At 36.6% G+C, this 25,848-nt stretch overlaps 2 protein-coding genes across 2 annotated transcripts in view; one reads left to right on the top strand and one right to left on the bottom strand.

Moving 5' to 3' along the window:
• LOC125241970 (protein FAM50 homolog) overlaps positions 1 to 25,848 on the bottom strand; it is a 170,074-nt gene that overhangs the window by 16,271 nt on the left and 127,955 nt on the right. The window lies entirely within an intron of this gene.
• LOC125241969 (beta-1,4-glucuronyltransferase 1) overlaps positions 16,398 to 25,848 on the top strand; it is a 111,754-nt gene continuing 102,303 nt past the window's right edge. Inside the window, exon 1 of the mRNA XM_048150688.1 lies at positions 16,398 to 16,624. The gene's annotated coding sequence lies outside the window, so the exon portion shown is untranslated. The remainder of the gene's footprint in view (positions 16,625 to 25,848) is intronic.

Raw genomic sequence — 25,848 nt, forward strand, 5'->3', positions numbered from 1 at the left:
CTGTCTACAAAAAATGCAAAAGTAATCATGTCTGTTGTATGAAGGCCCATTTAAATATAAATTTTATTTATGTTTTTAATGTTCGTTTGTATAAATACCTCATCTGTGGACAACGGAGTCTTGGAAGTAGGGTTTTATCCTTTGGGTAATACGGAACCCTAAAACAGTTACTAAATTTGCACAAGACATTGATAACATGGTTAGGTACACAGAACTTAATTTAGATAGAAGAAACAAATTCATATATTTGTATAGGGGCCGAGCGTGTCAAATTTTGTACTGAAGTTGATTCTTGCCTGTAATTTTAAATATGGCTCAGGCTCTTGATTGTTCATAATTTTTGTGTTGTTGCAATTGAATATCACGTAACGAGGCATTTTTTATGTTTTGGTTGACTTTAACTTACAAAAATTGACGCCCGAAAGCTGCAAGCTGCGAGTAAAGACGGACAACTCAGTGGATTTCACTGAGTTCATTTGACACGCTAAGCAGATACGTTTGCTTGATCTATGGTATATATGACATCTGTGGTTAGGTATGACGTATTTGTTAAATGATAACACGAGACTGCATCACGAAAACGAAATTATCTTTGAAATTATTCTTAATATGTATTACATAATTACGATACGAGTATCTCAAGTAGGTAAACACCGGAAAGAGGTTCTTTGTGAGATTTCACACAAGTAAACCATAGATAGGTTAATGTGATACTGATATCAGTATAATTTAAATTAAATAAATATATTGTTTGGACAAGGTTGTACTAAATTTGTAATACTTTGTTTGGAGTTACTATGCTGGATAATGTCCGAAACGAACATAATAATATCCGGGGATCGTTTAGGGTAGCATCCGGCCATATCCTCAGACGTGATGATGACCATTCTGTTACGAAGGCCCCAATGGTATATTGATGGATAGGTATTTAAAAATGAATAGGGGTCTACGATAATCATTTTTTGATATTGTCAATATTTTCGGAAATAATCGCTCCAAAAGTTTAAAAAAATGTGCTCCCCTCTAACTTTTGAACCATAAGTTTAAAAAATAGAAAAAAAATCACAAAAGTTGAACTTTGTAAACACTTTCTAGGAAAATTATTTTGAACTTGATAGTTTGAGCAGTTAAAAAAAATATATATTAGTTCAGTAGGTAATCATTTTCTTTGATCACCTCATCAACTTAAACCAGGAGTCCAATTAGTAAATGACATGGTGTTAAAACTACCATTTACACCTCATTATCATTACCTATCAATAACAAGTGAACCCAAACTGTCATCTCTCCTTTAGTCCAGAATGTTTTTGCGTCTTGTCCTCGTTCGTAGGTTCATTGCCTCCGGCGTCTAACTGGACACTTTTTTAACCGAGATCTCGACAACTACTCGATATGACATAGCGGGTGCGGCGCTATATATTTTTTTCTATATTTTTTGCCTTGCGTCGCGTGGGTGTTGACGCTAATAAGATTTTGAGGTCCAATAATTATAATTTGAGTATGCGACAGATAACAGGATAATAAAAAAATATAATGACACAAATGTCTTGATTACTATTAATCATCAGAGACTTAAATGTCTTTTGTCTATAGACACTTGGTAGGTATACCACTTAAAATAACAGGGCCTCCCTAAATGCATCAAGGCTCCTTCTCCATCTCGAAACCATGGCCTGGGGCCCGTTTCTCGAAAGGTACAAGCCTTGTATTACAAGTGCGCAAACTGTCAAATCGTATGGGTTGTCATGGAAACACACTTGTAATACAAGACTTGTACCTTTCGAGAAACGGGCCCCTGGGGCCCATTTCTCGAAGCTACAAGTTTGCAATTTACTAGTTGTCAATGTCTTATATGAAAAGTTGGAAAGAGACTTCCGCTTGTAACTTGTAACTTTCAGTTTGGAGATATGGGCCCCTGGTGGCCTGACAAAGCTCGAGCCTAGACTAAGGGGAATTCCGGACCTGGGTACCTAAGTCAATCATTAAGTGTTACTTATATTGAATGACAATAGCTCCTAATGGCCATGCAAGTTCTACACGGTGTTTCCGGTACCACTCAAAACCTCAGACACCCCAACTGATTTTTATTTTTTTAAACTCATCTAGAGTATTCATCTTTTAATCTGATCGTTACTTTTTTTTTGATTGAATTTTTAATTTTCTGTACAGCTCTACTTGACTTTTAGCTCTACACTCAATAAAATAATTGCTGACTACCATCATAAACCATAAGACTATTTATTTGTGTACGTTACTGCAACGACATAAGGTTTACCAATAGACAGCTAAGATGTCACTGTAAAACACTTTAAAGCTTTGTCACAGTAAACTTCAAATTGGACAGGTAATAGCAGTAAGCAAATAAACTCAATATTCAAAATGACAAGGTTGTAATTAGGTACGAGTTCAATTTGTTATGACTTATGATAAACATTAAGATTAAACTGACAAACAACGTCAAACTAGTAGCGGAAAAAATAATCATCCAAGTAACCGGCCAGTATTAATACCCCTAAATACTGAAAAAAGGTAACCGACCTCTAGCAATGCGATATACACAATGTTGTATTACGAGTACAATAGAATGGGCACGTAAAAAAAACTAATAATACTAATTTAAATAAAAATATTACCCCCATCAAGATATAGCTCAATCGATTCTACTCTCGATTCTGAACAAACTGTTTTCAGGTTTTTAGTGTTAAGTGAAACACGGTGTATATCTGTCGAATAAATTGGTACATTTATGTTAGAATGCCGCATGAGGTGTAGTAGTGTAAAATGATGATGAATGAGGAATATAAGCGTCTTTTGATCTTTGAAACCGAACCGAAGCAAATATTACAAAAGCCTTTCAGCGTACTAGCATGCTCGTACGCTTTCGTCATTTAATTTGCATATTCACAGGGTCATTGTGTGAGTACATTTTCGTGAGCGTCTTAAAAATCTAGCGGAAGCCTAAACAGTCACGCGTATGCTTAATTAAACCCAATTAATAACCGCGGATATCATATGTAGTAGAAATCATTCAATAAATATTAGCTCATGGTTTTGTAAATAGCATTATCGTTGAGGGTTATCGTATTTAGGTAGTGAATTAAAGATTAGATAACTATTTTTCAAGTTAAATGAGCACGGGTGGCGAGGCGTACTAGAAGGTATGGCTTTCAGCTATGTAGGTACACTAAAGTTCACTAAACCAATGTCTCTCTAGCTAAGATTACAATTGTTGATCCACGACGAACGATACCCAACCAACTGGGCGGCAGTTCTAAACTACTGCGACTAACTCAGCTTTCAGACAAAAAATACAATCGAAATCGGTTTATCCGTTCGGGAGCTACGATGCCACAGACAAACACACACACAGACAGACAGACACGTCAAACTTATAACTCCCCGTCGTTTTTGCGTCCGGGGTTAAAAATTGGCTCCCCACTGTCTGTCCCTATTATCACTATTATACCTATGTATGCTTAGATCTTTAAACGTAACGGATTTCGAAAATTGTTAAACATGTAGGTCAGTGTCGGGAAGATCGTCTACTGAATATAATTTTTGTATTTATATATCTATCACTTCTTACACCTCCGAAGGTATACCAGTTTTTCATCCTTAATCCATTGGTCTTCAATAAATATCCCTAGGACATGCCTAGGACGAACACTAGTTAACAAAAAATTTGATTCGTGTTTCGAACTCGACCATCGGGTTCAACATGGTTACGCAAAAAATTAAAATAAAATAGAAGCAGTTGGAATATTTGTGCATTATGTATGTAACGTGTTAATGTAATAATCGTTCTTCCTGTCTAGTACAATTAATGCTCCTAAAACGCGTTCAATATATTGTTTTATGTCCTGAAATATGTAACTTCGAAATTGTGCCTAGTCGGAAAGACACCTTCTATATAAGAGTAAGGCACCTTTTTTAGGCTTTACGGGAAATAAGTCGAGTTTAAACGGGTGTTGTAGGTTAATTTTAATTATATTATAAGTTTCGGCTTTGCTTTTGTCTGGACCTGAAAAAAGAAAGTTATCAACCTCATTTACGGGACATACTTATGAGTTATGACGGTTTTGCCTTACAAATAGAAAAATGTTGATATGTTGAAAATATCAACGTTATTTGTTTTAATATCTATCACATTACTCCCTGTTATTACAGAATATAACAATGAACATGATTTTGATACTTATTTCCATATGAAATTAAGCGACAACGAGCACTAGACGGTCTTTCCTTAGCGCGTGGGGACGGTCAACACGCCGAGCCTTAAAAAAAGTGATTTTTATCACATAAGTTTACTTTAATTCACCAAAGTATTATAAAAGCTGTGTAGAATATAAAATTTGGTAGGCCATAGGAACATGCGGATCACTCCAGACTACTTTAATAGTCTAGTCTAGTTTATCCACTCAAACTTTATTTCAAATAAAGTATGCCGGTCTTGCCCGCACTGACCTTACCCATGTATGTAGTGATTGGAGATGGTTTTAGTGTATAATACCACAGAATATATAATAGTACAAGTACAGAAGGCTCACTCCTTTGATGTTCACAAAACGCCGCCATTCTAAATTCTTACCTACATTAACAAACGGACCGCACGCGTGCAGACGACATTGAATTCTATTGCGCCGCGCGAAGGTCGTAGCTAGGGCTTGCATTCCGGAATTCCGGAATCTCGAAATTCCGGAATTTCGGACAATTTTTTCGATATTACAGTTCCGGAATTGAAACATATAATCTCGAAAATTCCGGAATTGAAAAAAGATATATTTTTGGACGAAAACGTGTAATATCAGCCTGGTTATTTTACAAAACTACCACCGCGTCTATAAAAGATATGTAAATTTATAAGTTAGACACTGCTCGGATTCAGGTAGTGCCTATTTTATGACCAAAGGGTTGCATCCAGGGCTAGTTAGAGCGAGATAGTGTAATTTAACCCGCTAATATTATACCCTTGTCACTTTCTGGTTTTGCTCTCAATTGTTTTAGCTAATAAGTGAAATATATAATCAGTTTAAATTAAATATTTGCTGTAGAAAGTTGTGTTTTGTGATAATTTAAAATTACTAGACGGGAGTTGAGTGTTATGCTCGAATATTGAAGGACAATTAAATATAAATAAATAACATTAGGTACATTATTATTTTATTAGCGTTATTTATGCTCAATTTAATTAGATCGAACTTAAATTTCAGTAATAATCTAAATTTTACTTCTTTTCTCATAGCACTGAATATTTTAGGCATAAAGTCTGTTCAGACGCAAATCGTAGTATTTGGTATTACATTCATTCACAAGCATAACGTCGTAGTTACTTTATACACTTTTCACAAAGACGTGTCCATATTTTACTAAACTCTATCTAAGTCTATTACCCCTTACCACAAAATCAAAAGATTTGAGAAGCAAATATATGGAAAATGATGAATATGAAAAGAATGATTTATTTTTTTACAAAAAAATAAGGTGTACATATGTATACATAGGTATACCTAGGAATAAATCATAAAATCTGTCTTTTTGGGCTAGCTTGGACATCTTTTGTCCCTACTCGAGTCTGATAAAGGTAATTCAATATTTCTTTTATTACAGTTATGTGAACAAGACGTTATGCCATTCTTGTAAATTATTACTTTTATATTATTTCGATGGTCAATGGATAAAAAAATAACTTTAACGTTGACCACTACCAGAAAACTGGCACTAAAACGTCGTTTGTATCGTTAACTGTAGTTCGAAATAACTTGCAAGACCGATTTTGACACAAAATGGGCTTTCCTGTAAAATTACTAAAATGAAAATTTCAGTGTTATATGCCTTTCAGGTGCGGAGTTATTGTCTTAAACGTCGATTAATAATAAATTTCAATTTAAAATTGTATTATTTCATCAAAAACCCACCAGAAAACCAAACCAAAAAAAATTGTTCAATTCCGGAACTAGTTCCGGAATTCCGGAATTGAAGTCCAATCTCGAAAACCAGTTCCGGAATTGAAAATCGTCCGATATTGCAAGCCCTAGTCGTAGCCACTGAATGGGCCGCGAACTCGCGGCCGCCGGCATGTACTTGTAGCGCGGCGAAAGGATCGCGGAGTGAGCCGCCCCTGATAATACCCGTATGAAGCTAAGGGCGGGGATAATTTTCGATACGTTTTTTTTAACAGCAGTGCGCTTTGTTATAGGATAGCGTGTAGGATATTTTAAGCAGATTATTATCATCTTAGAGGCAAAAACAGACACAAATCGAAAACGTAGTGTGATTTATATCTTCAAAAGGATACAAGGATGAGTATTCACCAATCTTAATACGTAAGCTATTCCTTTAATTGGCGGAAATCATTGAAACCGTTCACGAACGGCCCGCGGTCGTGACGGGGAAGACGGATTACGTCACTTCACCGTGAGATTCGCTCATCTCATTGCCACCATGAATGAACGTACTCTACGAGTGATAAATCTATAAAGACGCATAAATTAGTTAAACGTCCATATCGTAAGTTCTCTGTAAATCTTCTTTGTAATATTCTTTAGGAGCTTATTCTGCGGTGATGGAATTCATCGATCAGTCATTTGTTTCGTGTCAAATATCTCACGTCGCACGCACTCGTAAATGCAAAAACAAACTGTATAAGTGTATAATATACAGCTACAGAATAAGAAAAATAACGTACCTCAGAACCATACAGAAAAAGGTACGGTGGCCTAGATGGCGTTACACCTTTGGGGGACGCTCGGCTAGATGGCGCTAATATAAATATTTGACATATTAACACAAATCAAGCTAAGAATATGGGCCAAATTGTCAAAACGGAGGTTTAAAAGTTTTAAGCTTGTGTCGAGACGAGAGATGGCAGTCTATGCACTGTGATTACATATTACTTTACTTTGACAGTAACTCTCTACAATACTTGATCCTGTTTGGTAAGAGTAAACGGATTTGAAATATTTTTACCATGCTGCACCGAAATTACTGGAAAAGTTGCGATGTCTGATGATAGCACTAATGAATTCTACGCCTGGTTTAATTTACCGCACGTATAAGTGCGTTTTCACATTATCCGATCCGATATCGGATGTCGGACCGATAACCCATACATTACAGGCGCCATTTCGGATTTTTTCTATTGAAATACTTCCGACATCCGATATCGGATCGGATAGTGTGAAAACGGCCTAAGGCTTACACACTGTATATCGTAATATTAATTAATGCTAGTAGCCCGGTTCTATTATTAAAGCTAATATAAAAGTCGGCAATAAAACCTTATTTATGTTGATTGCGCAAGTCAACAAAGCTTAGGGCATCTACAGTCATCTGCAATTATAAATAATAGTAAATTACAGTCATTTACATTTATTAAAGCAAGATTAAAGTAAAGTTTTTTTTTAAGAAATGCGTAGAAAGAGAAGATGGACTAGGTATAGGTATTAGGTAAGTATGTATAACTACACGGTGCGGTGTAACATGAGGACTTGATAAGCCAGAAAGATTGTAACCGCGCGTTTCTGAGGCCATAATTAAGGAGGAAAAAATAGAATTTAAGTAATTAAAATAAAAAAGATTAAGAAAAAATTTGTATTTTTTTTATTTTTGCGGATGGATGTAGCTTCACTTAAAAAAAATTATTCGTAAAACTGTCAATACTGATTCTTACCTGTTGTTCTTGTAATATACGTTTTGCAATTACTTACTTGTCATTGTCACTTTTTTACATCCGTACTAATATTATAAATGGGAAAGTGTGTGTGTCTGTTTGTTTGTCCGTCCTTCACGGCAAAATGGAGCGACGAATTGTCTTGATTTTTTAAGTAGATATAGTTGACGGGATGGAGAGTGACATGACATAGGCTACTTTTTGTCTCTTTCTAACGCGAGTGAGCCCCGGGCAAAAGCTAGTCTATCAATAAGGATACTCAGTTAAATTAAAATGCCTACCCCACATAATGGCATCATCGCCACCAAAAAACCATTTTGTATGAATAAATAAAAATCAGTTGTTTTTTTTATGGAACTTTAGTATTGAAATGTGACTAGCAGGGCAATCATGGTCGCGCGATAAACGATGAAACATCGGGCCGTCCCTATCGCACTATTTGTAAGTGCGATAGGGACGGCCAGATGTTTTATCATTTATCGCTCGACCATACTTGCCTTGCAGGAATACGATGTTGAAATTATTCGGTTTTCTCATGGTACACCGTGTATGTACAGGATCCTTTCTATGACTTCTCTTTCCGCCCGAATACACTGTGCATTTTAAGAGGAATGTGTTCCAATCCAGTTGTGGAATAAGCTCGCCCGGCGAGGTTTTCACTTTTCAACCAGATTTGTATTAAGTTATGTTTTTGTTTTATATCAAAACTGTATTAAATAAGTACCTATGTCTAGAACAATGAGCCCCTCTCGCCATCAAACGTTACAGTTTTCTATTTCGAATAAAAAAAACTAAAGTCTACAGAGTGAGGTTATTCAATGATAATCACGATACAGAACTTAAATTTTGAAAAAACCCTTGATATAGTGGACCGATTTCCATGCCTAAGAACACTTCCTACTAGGTAATTCAGCTTACAAACAAAAAGAAACGAAATCTAAATCGGTTCATCCGTTCGAAAGCTATTACGATGCCACAAACAGGCACACACACAGAAAGGCAGACACGTCAAACTTGTAACACCCCGTCGTTTTTGCGTCGGTCATATTTTGGTAGGGATGGTAACGCTCATAGGCTACGGCGACTGCTTACGTCACACAAACGTGACGTGCTCTCATGGCTTTACAAATACGAGCGTACCACCCGATTTTTGAGTCTCACGCGTTCGAATTCAGAAAAATGTCACTTAAAATTATAAGCAAGTCACCGTTTTCAACCGGTATTTTAGTGACAAAATCCCGTATGCGAGATTCAAAAATCGCCCTCCGCCGAAATGACAAGCCGCCGAGATGCTGATCGAAACGCATTCTGGCTCTGTCACGCCAATACGGAAGAGAAGTTCTAGTTATCCAGATATTTTTGCATCCTTGTGTTATGTTATGTTATGTGTAACATGTTATTGCAGGTGACTATATCTATAGAATGAGGATCAATTTACATTCTACAATCATAACTCGTACGGAAACCGCAGGACGCACAGGTAGATACGAGTAGGTAGGTAAAACAAAGAGAATGGAGTATAGAGGTTTATTCTGAAACCATAAATTAAATATAACAAGATCATACCATCCCATACATTAAAATGCGACCGCCTACGAACGCGCTTACACTCCACCACACATAGATGGCGCCACAAAAAAATGCCTTGTTGCCACCGATTATTAAATTTGTAGATTGGCATTAAGTGTCAATTCCGAGCCGTAAAACTATGTCAAAAGTGACACTTAACGCCATCTACAAGTATAATTGAAAGCTACAAGACATTTTTTTTGTGGCGCCATCTATGTGTGGTGGAGTGTAAGCGCGGTCTTAGGCGGTCGCATTTTAATGTATGGGATGGTATGATCTTGTTATATTTAATTTATGCTGAAACTTAATATTATAATACGTATAGTACATTAGACTGCCATCTCTCGACACAGGATTACAACTCATAGAACGTCTGTTTTGACCATTAGGGTGCCTTTGCACCAGAGATGTGCTATACAGCTATGCTGCGAAAATGTGAAAACTACGCTACGAAACTGTGTGACCGTTTCCACCAATACTAATGTGCTAGGTAGTCCACAGCTAGTAGGCCACAAGGCCACAAGGCAGCTGTGCGGGGAAGATGCGCAGCTCGAGCTATGCGATGTATAAACGCAAGCCTACGGACATTGCTACGTGAATCGCGACTATCCATAGCACGCATCCGTAGCCCGCATCCATAGGACTCATCCGTACGTAGCACACATCCATAGCACGTATCATATTTCCATATAAAAGTCATAACAGTCCGTTTTCACATTATCCGATCCGATATCGGATGTCGGAAGAATTTTAATGGAAAAAATCCCAGATGGCGCCGGTAATGTATGGGATATCGGTCCTTGATCCCGTTTCCACCAGTGCTATGATATGTGGAACAATGAATATGAGTGGTGGATATCAGACGCACCATAGCAACGTAGCGTAGCACATCTCTGATGGAAAGGCACCCTTAGACTATCATTTAACTATTGTTAAGTGTCGCCATCTAACCGAGTTTGAAATAAAGGGGTCTTAAATGGAGTTATAGGTACATCTTTGGTAAAAGCATTCCAGTTTACCATTTACTTCATCCTTAGAACTAGTTATGTGAAGTGTGGATTTAATGACACAGTTACATGTAATCATTTCGCTAACAAGTAGTTTCCGACACCTCAGGGTACGTAGCCAAATGCACAAAACCTTACGATAATATCTTTTCCCCTCACTAGCTCGGAAACACGTGTTTTGTCCTTTAATACCAGCGGGTAAAAACGCATTTTATCCACTAGTGGGTAAAGTAATTTGACCTTGAATAAAGTCAAATTAACTGCTTTAAAATTGATAAAAGTAGATGAATCTAGTAATAAAGATGATTTACCACCTGTGGAACTACTGGAAGCAATGATAAACGCATTTTTTGCGTTGTAGTTTCCTCGCTATAGTGAGGGGAAAAGTTTTGTGTTACACTCGGGTGCAAATGTATTTTACTTCTCGTGTGTTAAAAAACTCGCAAGTTCAGGATTCTATTCTCGAACCACTCGCTTCGCTCGTGGTTCAACTATAGAATCCTTTCACTTGCTCGTTTTTCAATTCCACACTCGGCGTTAAAATACAACTTTGCCCCCTTGTATAACAAATAACTATTAACGTATATCGTCACTACTTTAAAAAAATCTCGTATCTCACGCTGTTCCTCAAAGTTAGAACGCAGTAAGTCTATATGCATTCCATACATACTTACTACAATTTTCTTTTCATTGACAGACGAAGATACAAGTTTTTTTAAAAGTAGTGACGATATATCGCTCTTAGGTATTGGCGCCACAGAACCAGACTGCTTTTCGATCGGCGTCTAGCGCCAACGATTGTCATTTCGGCTAGGCCGACAGGACGAAAGACAGTGGACATAACCTCCTAAAGTCCCTGTTTAAAAAAAAACATACAGACGACTTGAGAACCGTCCTTCTTGAGAGATTTGAGGCGACGGTTAAAAATTGTACGTATTGCAAAATTTATTTTGAACATCTATAGCCTACTTGCCTCCTAGTCAAGTCAGCTTCTTTTTAAGAACTGTCAAAATGAATTTGAACAACTTGCTAATATGGAATTAATATGAAATCGAATTGAGTGACGTCACGGTCAATTGTTACTTTATATATATCTACCTGACTCAAAATCGGTCCAGTAACGACGGAGATATCGTGGAAAAAACTTAAAAAAAAACATACAGACGAATTGAGAACCACCTTCCTTGAGATTTGGGGCGGCGGTTAAAAATTAGAACATAAGTAATCTAGTTTCAAATTTACTTTGCCCTTGGTAAATCCATGTATTATACATTTTAGAAAAATCCGTCTACATTTAAGAAAAATTTTAAAAAATACTCCATTTTGTGATTTTTAACCTTTTATTTCTTTAACGTGCATAACTTTTTTTACATGAAATGAATGTTAAAAATAATCCTTTAATTATGGGCTACAAAATAAAAATTAATATCCTAAAATTACTATCCTAGTGCACTTACTTTTTTACTAATAGCATTCATTAGCCAGGAGGTAGAATTTTTTCGAAAAAAACTAAAAACTCGCATAACTCAAAAACTGCTGATTTTCGACCCACTGTTGACTGGGCCAAAAACATTGCAATATTTGCAAATAACCTATAGAATAACCCCTTTGAAGGAATAGATCCAGCATATATAATAGAATTACCAGCCAACCTGTATTTTTTGAAGAAAAAAAAAATTTTTAAGAAAAAAAACCGCCGCCTGGGTTCTGGTGAAATCTACTTGCGAATGTTGGATTATGTAGAAATGTGTACTTGTGTAGGTACCGTACCTTCTCTCTAGGGCTTTGAGGTAGGTACGTTTTTTTCTTAGACTTTATCCGTCTATACGGAGTTAAATATAAGTATATCTTTGATAATAACTAAATAGGAAGTTGTAAAAGCCGTAACTTATTGAGACATTAAATTACGGTTTTGAATTTAATTAACAGTAAGAGTTAAGACACTAGTTTTTATAGAAAAATAACACAAATAAAACCTTTCCTTAAAGCTCAAGAAAATCGTTAAATCAGTATTGGGCCAGGAATTCTTTATAAAAATTATTCGATTTCCGCATGTTAAACCGTGTTCAGTATAAGGAAGTTAACTATAGTTTTATACTGGCTAACTATTAATTTAAGCGACGATAACATAATTATGCCAAAGTCGAAATTATTACCATTTCCGTTTCCTTTTTTATCAAATGGAATTTGTAGGTACCTTTTCATTAGATATCAAATGGCAATAGATATAAAAGGTTCATTATAACTTAAGTATAACACTGTACAATTGTAGGTACATAGTATGTAACACATTAATATATGTTATGATATCAATACAGTATGGATGTTTACAGTATGGACTTCTTCAATAACCTAACCACAAAATTAAAATTTTGAAAAAACCCCCGACCGCGACCTAGTGGACCGATTTTCATGAAACATGGCTAAGAACACTTCCGACTAAGGCCTGATTTAGACGGCGTGCAAACTCGCATGCGATTTTAGTTACATTGCGGGCTGTTAAGGGTGCATACGATTTTGCACAGCCATCAAATACCGCAATGTAATAAAACTCGTATGCGAGTTCTCGAACCGTCTAAATGGGCCCTAACACAGCTTTCTAAAAAAATACTAAATCGAAATCGGTTCATCCGTTCAGGAGCTACGATGCCACAGACAGACACACACACAGACAGACAAACAGACAGACAGACAGACAGACAGACAGACAGACAGACAGACAGACAGACAGACAGACAGACAGACAGACAGGCAGACAGACAGACACGTCAAATAACACCCCGTCGTTTTTGCGTCGGGGGTTAAAAAAGGAGATTTTCGAAAGGGTCGACAACGCGCAAGTCCTCTGGAGTTGTAAGCGTCCATACGCTACGGTGACTGCTTACCATCAGGCATTTATGAAATAAACCCAGACTATATGTGAGTGTGTTTAGTAAAACGTCCCACTTTGTCGGTTACCATTAAGGCGATATTTACTTGTATCTTTATATGAATAAACTGACAAAGCGGCTTTATAGCCATCGACAAAGTGGGACGTTTTCCCGTACACATTCACATATATAAATAGAGGTAGCTATTCTGAAATATTATTTGCAGGACGTGATATTCAAATAAGGTTACAAATCCGTACATATAGGGAACGTATGGCAACCCCTAGCTAAAGGCAAATCCATACTAATATTATAAATGGGAGTGTGTGTGTCTGTTTGTTTGTCCGTCTTTCACGGTAAAACGGAGCTACGAATTTGAAGTGATTTTTTAAGTGGATATAGTTGAAGGGATTGAGAATGACATAGGCTACTTTTTGTCTCTTTCTAAGAGGATCGAGTATTATAGAGAGTTACTGTCGAAGTAAAAAGTGTAATCACCGTGCATAGACTGCAATCTCTTGACACAGGCATGAAACTTTTGAACCTCAGTTTTGACAATTTGGCCCATATTCCTAGCTTGGTAGTTGGTATGTGTTAAAATGTTAATATTAGCGCCATCTAGCTGAGCGTACTCCAAAGGAGTAATGCCATCTAGGCCACCGTACCTCTTTCTGTATGGTACTGAGGTACGTTTTTTTCTTAGACTTTATCTGTCTAGATGGAGTTATATATGTCTTTGATATTATGCTTTTACAGTCATTCTCTATATGTATACTTGATTCTCTTTTCTTTTAACGATGTATGAATGCTTCAAACGTTTTGGTATTGTTATGCTTATCGACGTAAATTATCAGTATTTTAGATGAAATGGAAGGTCATAGTTATTATTGTATTTATGAATAGGCATTGCGTTGCATCAGTACATAATTATAAACGCAATGCGATACAAAGGTAGACATACAAAAAAAAACTACATTCTAAATAATATGTATACATACACATAAAGGTCCCTTGGCCATGGATGTTTGCTATGTATATAAGTATTTATATATTTCGTTGTCTGAGTACCCACAACACAAGCTTTCTTGAGCTTACCGTGAGCCCAGTCAATCTGTGTAAGAATGTCCTGTAATATTTATTTATTTATTATTCTTAGAGACGTGTAAATTTTGAGGTAAATACCCATATTTTTGGCGTGTTAACTTGTAAATATGTCTGTGACCTCGACTGTACAGATGGGAAATACAGGATCCGACCATCAATATAAAACACATTCAGTTCATTATTTTTGAGAATACGCCCCCACTAATCTCATGTCTATTATATTGCTCACTTTTCAAGTTTTACTTTTTAAAGTGATCCAAATTTTGGTTTTAGCAATAGATGTAACCCATCCAAAGCAATGCATACAGTTTGAAACATGTAAGTCATGTGTGCATGTGACGGTTTGGTGGAAGACACAGATATAAGAAATAGGTAATAGTATTTAATGCTCTGAGGTGGAAGACCTGTCGTATCGCGCAGTGCAAACTTTAAAGTTCAAAAGAGGAGAGGGCGACCGGGCCACACTTTTGGTTGTTTCTCGGATCGATACTTAAGGGTAAAATTGTCAAAACTAAGGTTCCAATGTTCTAATTATATGTCGAGAGATGGCAATCTTAGGCACTACATACATATTATCAAAGAGGATCCAGTATTATAGGGAGTTACTGTCGAAGTAAAAAGTGTAATCACCTTGCATAGACTGCCATCTCTTGACACAGGCATGAAACTTTCGAACCTCAGTTTTGACAATTTGGCCCATATTCCTAGCTTGGTATGTGTTAAAATATTAATATTAGCGCCATTTAGCTGAGCGTACCCCAAAGGAGTAATGCCATCTAGGCCACCGTACCTCTTTCTGTATGGTACTAAGGTACGTTTTTTTCTTAGACTTTATCTGTCTAGATGGAGTTATATAAATATGTCTTTGATATTATGCTTTTACAGTCATTCTCTATATGTATACTTGATTCTCTTTTCTTTTAACGATGTACATATGAATGCTTCAAACTTTTTGGTATTGTTATGCTTATCGACGTAAATTATCAGTATTTTAGATGAAATGGAAGGTCATATTTATTATTGTATTTATGAATAGGCATTGCGTTGCATCAGTACATAATTATAAACGCAATGCGATACAAAGGTAGACATACAAAAAAAAAACTACATTCTAAATAATATGTATACATACACATAAAGGTCCCTTGGCCATGGATGTTTGCTATGTATATAAGTATTTATATATTTCGTTGTCTGAGTACCCACAACACAAGCTTTCTTGAGCTTACCGTGAGCCCAGTCAATCTGTGTAAGAATGTCCTGTAATATTTATTTATTTATTATTCTTAGAGACGTGTAAATTTTGAGGTAAATACCCATATTTTTGGCGTGTTAACTTGTAAATATGTCTGTGAACTCGACTGTACAGGTGGGAAATACAGGATCCGACCATCAATATAAAACACATTCAGTTCATTATTTTTGAGAATACGCCCCCACTAATCTCATTCTATTATATTGCTCACTTTTCAAGTTTTAATTTTTAAAGTGATCCAAATTTTGGTTTTAACAATAGATGTAACCCATCCAAAGCAATGCATACAGTTTGAAACATGTAAGTCATGTGTGCATGTGACGGTTTGGTGGAAGACACAGATATATGAAATAATAGTATTTTCACCACACCAACTGGTAAAGGCTTTCTTTGCTATTCGAAAACAGATAGCAAAATTGCATTTTATCCACAAGGGGGCAAAGTAATTTCATACAAATTTTAACTCGATGTCTTAATCTGGCTGCTAGATTTTACCTATACATGATGATTTTGAATCATAAATATTGAATAAATTGATGGATTTTATTTATTTTTATGTTTTATAGTCAGTATTTTGTTCGTGTTGGTGTGGTGAAAAATTTTGTGTTTCACTCGGTGGCAAAGTTTGTTCCCCCTTGTAAAACAAATAACTATTAATGCTCTGAGGTGGAAGACCTGTCGTATCGCGCAGTGCAAACTTTAAAAGTTCAAAAGAGGAGAGGGCGACCGAGTTTGTCGGAACCGGAGTCCTTCAACAAATTCAGCCAGGCCAGACGAGTCTTTGTGCTAATCTTAGAAGGGACAAAAAACCGTCGGGTTGTGGCCCTTCTTACACGGTCCCCCGTGTCGGTCGGCGGGCCGTCGGCCGCGCGGCGTGCGGCGTGCGGCGTGCGACCGACGTCGCGGCCGAACCACACAAGTATACTGTACACACAGGCCCGCCAGTACTCCGCGCGGCGGCAGTAGGGGAGCGCGTGTCGCGTGTCGTCTTCCACCGCTCACAGTTACACTGACGCGCCACAACTGCATTGTGCATTTACGACGACAATCGCAATTTGCTAACCTGAAAGTGAAACATTGCCGACGTTCCAGTGCCCCCAAGTAAATGCTCGTTCCCGCCCGCAAGAAGAAAAATAAACATTGCACTTCGGTAAGTTTATTTATTGGTCGCTTAATACTTAAATCTGTACTTTCTATCGCATGTGATACACTGTAAGCCGGCCCTCAGGATGCTGGGGATCGAAAAAGATTAAAACTTTAAAGCACTTATTTACTTTGTGAGCATGGTGCGGTTCCTAAGTAGGAACTTTTAAACGAGTTATGCTAATTTAGTTGCGCTGATGATTTTACTCTGTATAAATAATCATCATCCCACACATTTAGCCGATATTGGTAGCGAAAGCGAATTTTTTGCGATGGAGAGATGTGCAGTGATTTTGAACTGTTTCCGACAGTGGAGAGACGCTGAGCAATTAGCGCCCACATAATTACTGATTGCCCATAACCGTTGTGGCCTAGGAATGCGCCGGCGCTGGGAATATGCATTCCGCTCACTCGATTGCAGTTTTACACAAACGTTCCGTTTGGTGCATTGCATGGCTGATAGGCATTCACTAGAATGTACATCCAGCTTCTACATAAAAGGCACCTAACCTATCATTTTATGTTAATTTTTATAGTTTCTTATTATTTAAGTATTTATTCTGAAGGTGCACGTTAATTATTACTTTGAATACGTACCTGTACATATGAACAAATATAGTTATGTACAGTCCTTTGTAACATGGGCAATAATAAACTTACTGACATGACATGGAACGCATCCTAAATGTAGGTTGCTTCTTAACAGAATATGACTAGATATCAACATATATTATTATAATTTATCTAGTTCCTTCTGTTTATTAAACTTACCTATCCCAGAATTAAAAAGGCACGTACTTAATTACAGATTTATTTATGAGTTTGTAATCCAACTGATTAAAAGTTTAGCACATGCTCGTATTAGTTTTCTTTATTTCCAATTAGACGTACGTAGTACCTAGCTTACGTAGCTAGTACGGTTTATGTATTTTATGAGCGTTTAAATGCCATAATCATAATCAAACAAGTTTTATCAAACGAACCCAGCGGCAGCTGCGTTGAACTTTGCTATTTTTACCACAGTTTACATAATTTATATTTTTAATTTATATGAGATATTTTTGTTTAATTGAAGTGAATACTAAAATTGCTAAACATACAAGTATACAGTTAATTAAATCTAAAAAAGGCACTTGAGGCATGCTGGCGGCATTTCCTCGCTGTATCGGAATGCTGACAGGTTAAGCGAGGAAGTCGCCATCTCTTGGGTCATCAGTTACGTTACGTCAACCAGACGTTTTGCGATCTCTGCAAAATACTGCATGCACACTAGCATTGATAACATACGAGTTCTGTTTAGGAAGCCGATTTTTTAAATTTAACATTTTTACAACTAGCCACCAATCAAATTATTTTATAGAATATTTTTTGATTTGTTATTTTTTAAGTAGTCACACTACCATATATAAATTATAAATTGAAATAGATATCATAAACGAATGAAAAAACGACAAGGCCCACTGATAACCGAGTTGGGAATAATCGAACCCGGGTCTTCAGCTTACGCGGCTAACGACATTACCACTAGACCACCCGCCCGCAACATATACAAACACACATTAGATTACAATAGAATTCTCAATAAATCGTTTGTATTTTGAAAACAACAACTTGCCATTTGACTGATTTGCCACAGATTTCGAGTGACAATGACGAGCGGTCGATAATATATCGGTCGATCGATATATAAATTGGTCCCTTGATTTTACCACGATTTACCTTATGGTTGGATCACACTTGACGGTTAAACTGCTCATTTATCCTTATTGCATGGTCTTTGAAAACCATTAGGAAGTTCAATTTACGTCTATTTTATTCGTTAGTAAACATACACTGCCTAAACTGTATTCCGCGAAGGCCGGTTTCAAGTAAATAGGTACGCATTACTTAAGATTTTATTACTTTAGGTCAAGTACTATATATTTTTTGTGGTTGTCCGCATCTGAAGGGTCGTTATTTCAATAAGGTTTCTTTTCTGTTGGTAAGGTATATCGGCGCCTAAGATGGGCCATCGCTAATTTTTATTTTCGTCATTAAGGGCCAGTTGCATCAACCAAATTTAACAGACACATCATCGTCAGGCAGCAGACATCTATGGAATTATTCATAGATTTTTTTTAACGAACGCTTTAACGGTGACAGACGGTTTGATGCAACCGGCCCTAATATCTATAAACTTGCAACTTTGCGTATGGCACTAGGTACTAGTAATAACGAACATAGACACAAAATTAAGCTCATTTCCACTTACAAAAGTATGAAATTTTGAAAGTGGTAAGTACAGCCTTCTTAGGCGATTGTAGATAACTTTTTGCAGATGTAAAGAACCTTATCCGAGTAGCATATGGGACCTTCTCCTATGTAACCGTGTAATAGTAATAGCTTTACCTTCACCGCCAGCGAATTAACTAGGAAACTTTTTGCAGAGGAATTGCGATATTTAAATAAAGTAACTAAGCCAGTGGTTTAGCTATCAGGATCAAAAGAACTTGTAAGAAAAATATTAGGCAGGATCCCCTGGTTACCCTCATCTGGCAAAATAATTTTGGTCAGAAACACACTTCGCATAACATGTTTCGCAGAAAAACATTCGGCCGAATGGTAATTTTGTAGAAAACTTAGTTGGCATTATTACTATTACGCATGCGACACATTTGGCAGAATATTGTTTTACAGAACATTACTTTGGTAATGTTCTGTAAAACTTTGGTAATGTTCGGTAAGGTTTTGGTGGGATCAGGATATTCGTCACAATATTATTGAAAAAACATTAATTTTGGCCTTTTAATATTAAAGTCTATAAAGACGTTGACAGCAAATCTTTCTCAAATGTGTAATAGCAATAAGCAAGAACGATTTAATTCTGGACGGACAAAGCCCATACAAAAAAAAAAGAGTATAGGTACCCCTGATACGAGTATAATATGGGCCTTTTAGGCTTAAAACTAGATGGAGCTGTTCGCAGCCTGGAAGTGGCCAAAATCATATTCACCCCAAAAATATTTTTGCGTGTTTTTATGTTTTCTAAGAACAAATGACATCTTTCTTTATATTACAATCATGATATCACGTCAATACACATTTTGAAAAAGAAATGGCAGGCATCATCAGTGTAGTTATGATAGTATTTTAATAGGTGCACTAAGAATCGTACTTAGTATGAATGAAGTATGCAAATCCTATATAAATAATCCTTGGTACTTCCCACAAAATATATTAAGTATGTACTTTTTAGGGTTCCGTAGCCAAAATGGCAAAAACGGAACCCTTATAGTTTCGTCATGTCCGTCTGTCCGTCTGTCCGTCTGTCCGTCTGTCCGTCTGTCACAGCCGATTTACTCGGAAACTATAAGTACTACAGTGATGAAATTTGATGGGAATATGTGTTGTATGAACCGCTACAAAATTATGACACTAAATAGTAAAAAAAAGAATTGGGGGTGGGGCCCCCCATACATGTAACTGAGGGATGAAAATTTTTTTTTCGATGTACATACCCGTGTGGGGTATCAATGGAAAGGTCTTTTAAAATGATATAAAGTTTTCTAAAAAACATTTTTCTTAAAGTGAACGGTTTTTGAGATATCAGCTCTCAAAGTCGTAAAAAGTATGTCCCCCCCCCTCTATTTTTATAACTACGGGGTATAAAATTCTAAAAAAAATAGAGGTGATGCATGCTAATTAACTCTTTCAACGATTTTTGGTTTGATCAAAGTATCTCTTATAGTTTTTGAGATAGGTTGATTTAACTGTAATTTTTATTATATTTGCTGCTACGGAACCCTTTGTGCGCGAGCCCGACTCGCACTTGGCCGGTTTTATTAGATATTAGCAGTTAAACTAAATAGGTAATTAAGTGGTAATGAATGAAGCACATATAATCATTATAGATATAGTCGCCATCAGATATATCGGAGCGGCCGGGTCGTTCAAAAATATCTGAACACGCTCTAAGGCCGTTTTCACATTATCCGATCCGATATCGGATGTAGGACCGACATCCTACACCCGATAAACGCTTCCGATAGTGTCGGATGTCGGTCCGATAAAACGCATTGTTCCAAATCAATGAATTTTGTATCAAAAAATATTTTTAAAAAGTTTTATATTTAATAATTATAAGCACTATATTTCAAATATTTTATTGTAAAATTAAAATAACGAGCATAAAAATACTCAAGTGTGTGCAGGTAAAATAAATAATTTTACATTTAACTATATCTACTAAAACATGAAAAAATTAGTATCCACAATTCGGACCGATGAATTACAATCTTTTTTTTTCAACAGAAATTCATCATTAACAGCTGTTTAATAGACGCCATTTTTGTCACGCACATCTACTACAAACGTATACCTACATTATACAGGGTGTAAACCTAATACTTAACGGTGGTGAGTATAGGACATAAAAAATGGAATTAGATAACTTTTACTTAAAATTGAATTTTTTTTTATCCATACAAAATAATTCGGCCCGCAACGCAATGCAAACACACTCGCGTTAACCACTCGTTGACAGTTGTCATTGATTGTCATCGCAACCACGTTTACAGTACATTGCTGCTGGGAAATTTTTCAAAAATTCATTATGTGGTGAAAATTAAAAGTAACTCAAAAACACCTCTTAATTAATGATAACAATATTGAATTATATGCCTGGTTTCATTTATCGCCCTTATTAGGTTTACGCGCTGTATACGCACACATACAAATATTATCGGCCGACAGCTGGCGGGGGGTCCGGCATGCCAAAAATGTCGGAAGCCTCCTGCCGATATCGGCAGTTCGATGGTGCCTCGAACAAAAACTGTTGTAGGAAAGTGCCATCTACATTAAATCCGCAATTTTTGCGTTTTATATCGTTTTTTACATTAATAATGATCTATCAAATACATAAATAAAGACCTGGAAGCGCATAAATCTTACATTTTACATCCTTCCTACATCCGATATCGGATCGGATAATGTGAAAACGGCCTGTGCGTTTACAAGTTTACATTATCCCATATGATATCGGATGTCGGAAGGATTTGAAAGTCAAAAATCAAAGATGGCGGCATGTATGGGATATCGGTCCTACTTCGGATATCGGATCGGATCATGTAAAACGAGCTAAGACCTTGACAAGAAGCGTGTTCAGATATTTGTGAGCAGCTTGACCGCTCCGATATATCAGACGGCGACTGTAAAACGCGTTTACGCCCCTTATTATGTAAATGCATTAAAGAGGATACGGTAGCGAAAATGCTAAAATGGAAAGGATCCCCCTTTTCAACTTGGGAATTTTAGTTAAATATACAAGAAGTGTTATTAACTAGATTTATGGAAAAAAAATTGTCCAATAAGAACAACTCAGTCGAAATATATTTAAAAAAAAATCTTTAAAATCGAGGTTCCGCTCTCGACTCTTTCCTCCTTCAAAATTTAATCAATCGGAACGAAAATTGAGAATCTGAATAACAATGAAATAATCTATGTCGGACCCTTTAGCTTTTTTGGTTAATTGTTACCTATCTTGAGTATCACACCTTTTTTTGCGCCAGAATGAAAAAAGGCCGTTTTTGGAAATTTTTGATTGGCTCTAGAGTCTTTAAAAAGCAGAATATCAAAAAAATCAAAACGGTCCGACCACAGAACTATATTTAGATAGAAGAAACAAATTCATATATTTGTATAGGGGCCGAGCGTGTCAAATTTTGTACTGAAGTTGATTCTTGCCTGTAATTTTAAATATGTCTCAGGCTCTTGATTGTTCATAATTTTTGTGTTGTTGCAATTGAATATCACGTAACAAGGCATTTTTTATGTTTTGGTTGACTTCAACTTACAAAAATTGACGCCCGAAAGCTGCAAGCTGCGAGTAAAGACGGACAACTCAGTGGATTTCACTGAGTTCATTTGACACGCTAAGTAGATACGTTTGCTTGATCTATGGTATATATGACATCTGTGGGTCCGACACAGATAAAAATAATAACAATCTGTGTTGAAAAAAATCATTGCTCTATCTTCAAAAACCAGGGAAGTAATAGTCGAGAGCGTTTGTATGGAGAATTGACCCCTAATTACCGTATCGTCTTAATAAGTGGCGCTATAAAATTCAGGTACCTAACGATTCTTATTAGTATTAAGATTTGACAATCCTTTACTGCCGTTCAAATGTTCCACTTCTTTAGGGAAGTATGTGAAGTGGCCGAAGCTCACGACCGCGAAATGATCGGTGGGGAGGATGACGTTGTCGAAGTCGACGAAACTCACTTATACACCCGAAAGTACCACAGGGGGCGATTACTTAAAAGCCAAACATGGGCTTTCGGGTGTATTAGCCGAGTAACAAAAAAATTCCACGTCGAAATAATAGGACAAAAGTAGAGCCACGTTGGACCCCATCATGGCGGCCAATATAAAAGAAGATTCGTACATAATGTCGGATTACTATCACATGGTTTTGTCACTGTTTCTCCATGAATTCTCACACTACCTCATTAAACACCACTGAAACCATACATTACTGAAACGGTCCTATTATCGTAACATGCAAAACCTTATATTAATAACTTAATCTGGAGATTTCATTAAAAACTTGAAATGGTTTAAAAGTTAGGTTATTATGACGAAAGAAAAATGACGTTATTGTTTCTTTTAAGTTCTACAATTGTCTATGATGGATAGGGCTGGGACTAAAGTTGCCGATATTGTAAAGCCAGCTACACGCTACTCAACTCACGCTCTATACCAACCACGTAGTGATTCAATACTCTTAGTACCAACTATCATTGTTTAGGTAGGTAAAAAAATAAAAAAATGACGGTACTGATGGTTTCAATATTATTTTACTCGTTAACTGCTTTTCTTGGCATGTACGCATGCCGATGCCACGAACGCGAGTGTGGACTCTTTTTGCATATCGAATATCGCGCGAGTGTGGAGAGCGCTTAATTGACGTTTGGACATTATTTGACAAATTATTTTCGCATCACTAAGAAATTCATCATTCAGAGACAATTTCAAAATGGCGGTTTGTTTACATTGTTTAGAAGTTCCATTGACGGCGACTTACCTACAGATTTTAATGACTATGACGTGAGGTCGGTTAGAGTTGGAACGAATACAAACATTACCAATGTAAATTATTAATTAGAATGGTAAGTCCCTTAAAATCGAAGGACATAGGTACTGAAATGGCAATTTGTTAAAATTAATTGAAATGGCTGCCAATTATAAGGCACATAACATCAATATTTCATACCATGTTTGAGAAAATGAAATTTACCCCTTACCATAGAATATATAATAGTACAAGTACAGAAGGCCCACTGCTTTAATGTTCATGAAATGCCGCCTTTTTAAATGCCTAAATAATTCTTACAAAGAAACGAGCCGCACGTGCGCGGCGTCCGGCGATAGGGTTGCCTACGGATTAAATCGAATTAATACTGAGATAAAATGTTATACTATATATTCAAGTCTTGGGTACTTTGTAGGTATATTTACAGTATTTATATATTTTTGTTTAAGTTCCAACATGACAAGCAATATTGAACTTTTCCGTGTGACTTAATCAATAGTAGATCTGTGTAAGAATGTCCTATGGTATTTATTTTATTCATGATGGCTATTTAACTGAGCATTATTAGCCATTCCACACGCGGACATCGCATAATTAACCTTAAAGAACTCGCGACGTAAAGTAACAATAGAAAGTGCGAACGTGCGTTTCGTGAGAACGCGCGCAACCCTTGACTAGCCGCGAACTCGCGGCCGCCAGCATGTACTTGTAGCACGGCGATAGAATCGCGGAGTGAGCCGCCCCTGCCTTACCACAGAATATATAATAGTACAAGCCCTTACTCGTGATTACCTCCTGTAGTACCTAAGAGCTTGAGTGCAGCGTGTACAAACATATTTATGAACGCTTTTTGTAGGTGTATCTTTAATCGGCTCATGTCATCGAAATTGATAAATGGTTGTCTGCTGTGTGATATTGAACAATACGGACTTCCACACTCACAAGTATAATAGTACCTATATCCACTTTATGTCCACTTATCCACGTATACAGTTGTATGACAAGTAGCTCTTATCTATCGGATGAATTTCGAAGTCAATGTGAAAGGGCGAGTGTCCACGGTATCCACGGCCGTATGTACACATGTCTGTTTCCTGGATTGGTGGGAATCTACCAATACACATAATATACGCACAAACGGCCATTTATAGCTGACCCCTCGAATACGAAGCCCAGTATGTCGTAATAGGTGTTCGATGATTTTATGAGGTCATGTTACAGTGGACTGTTCCCCCATTGGAGTGTGATATAAGTATGGCTACTGGCACGTGACGCGTCGCACTTGGCCGCACATCTCTATGACATTCGTCCGATTTAATTTTAAAGGGGTGTTTGTCACGCTATATGAAGGTGCTTCCTATATGTAGACATAAAGCTTAATTATGAGCTTTTTAAGATACGTTTAAATTATATGTTGGTAAGAACCTTTGCCATCGCCAAAGCTGATGTTATTAAACAACGCCGCTGAATAATAATAACAAAGCTGAATATAGATACTTATTATATTAGGTCAATGAGTCAATGTCAAAATTGTCAAATGTACCTATTTAATACCAAAAATACTAACTACGAAATCGTTTTATTATTTTAAATATTTTCATATTTGGATTGAACTCTTCCTCAGAGTATTCATTCAGTTATAATATAATTTTATAATCATTTAAGACGAGGTTTTAAGTATGAAGACAACACGATAAGGTTAAAAAAACCGGCCAAGTGCGAGTCGGGCTCGCGCACAAAGGGTTCCGTAGCAGCAAATATAATAAACTTATTATGTCAATTATCTCAAAAACTATAAGAGATACTTTGATCAAACCAAAAATCGTTGAAAGAGTTAATTAGCATGCATCACCTCTATTTTTTTTAGAATTTTATACCCCGTAGTTATAAAAATAGAGGGGGGGGGACATACTTTTTACGACTTTGAGAGCTGATATCTCAAAAACCGTTCACTTTAAGAAAAATGTTTTTAGAAAACTTTATATCATTTTAAAAGACCTTTCCATTGATACCCCACACGGGTATGTACATCGAAAAAAAAATTTTCATCCCTCAGTTACATGTATGGGGGCCCCACCCCCAATTCTTTTTTTTACTATTTAGTGTCATAATTTTGTAGCGGTTCATACAACACATATTCCCATCAAATTTCATCACTG

Source organism: Leguminivora glycinivorella, chromosome Z (genome assembly GCF_023078275.1).
Source record: "Leguminivora glycinivorella isolate SPB_JAAS2020 chromosome Z, LegGlyc_1.1, whole genome shotgun sequence".
Classification (NCBI taxonomy): Eukaryota; Metazoa; Arthropoda; class Insecta; order Lepidoptera; family Tortricidae; genus Leguminivora; species Leguminivora glycinivorella.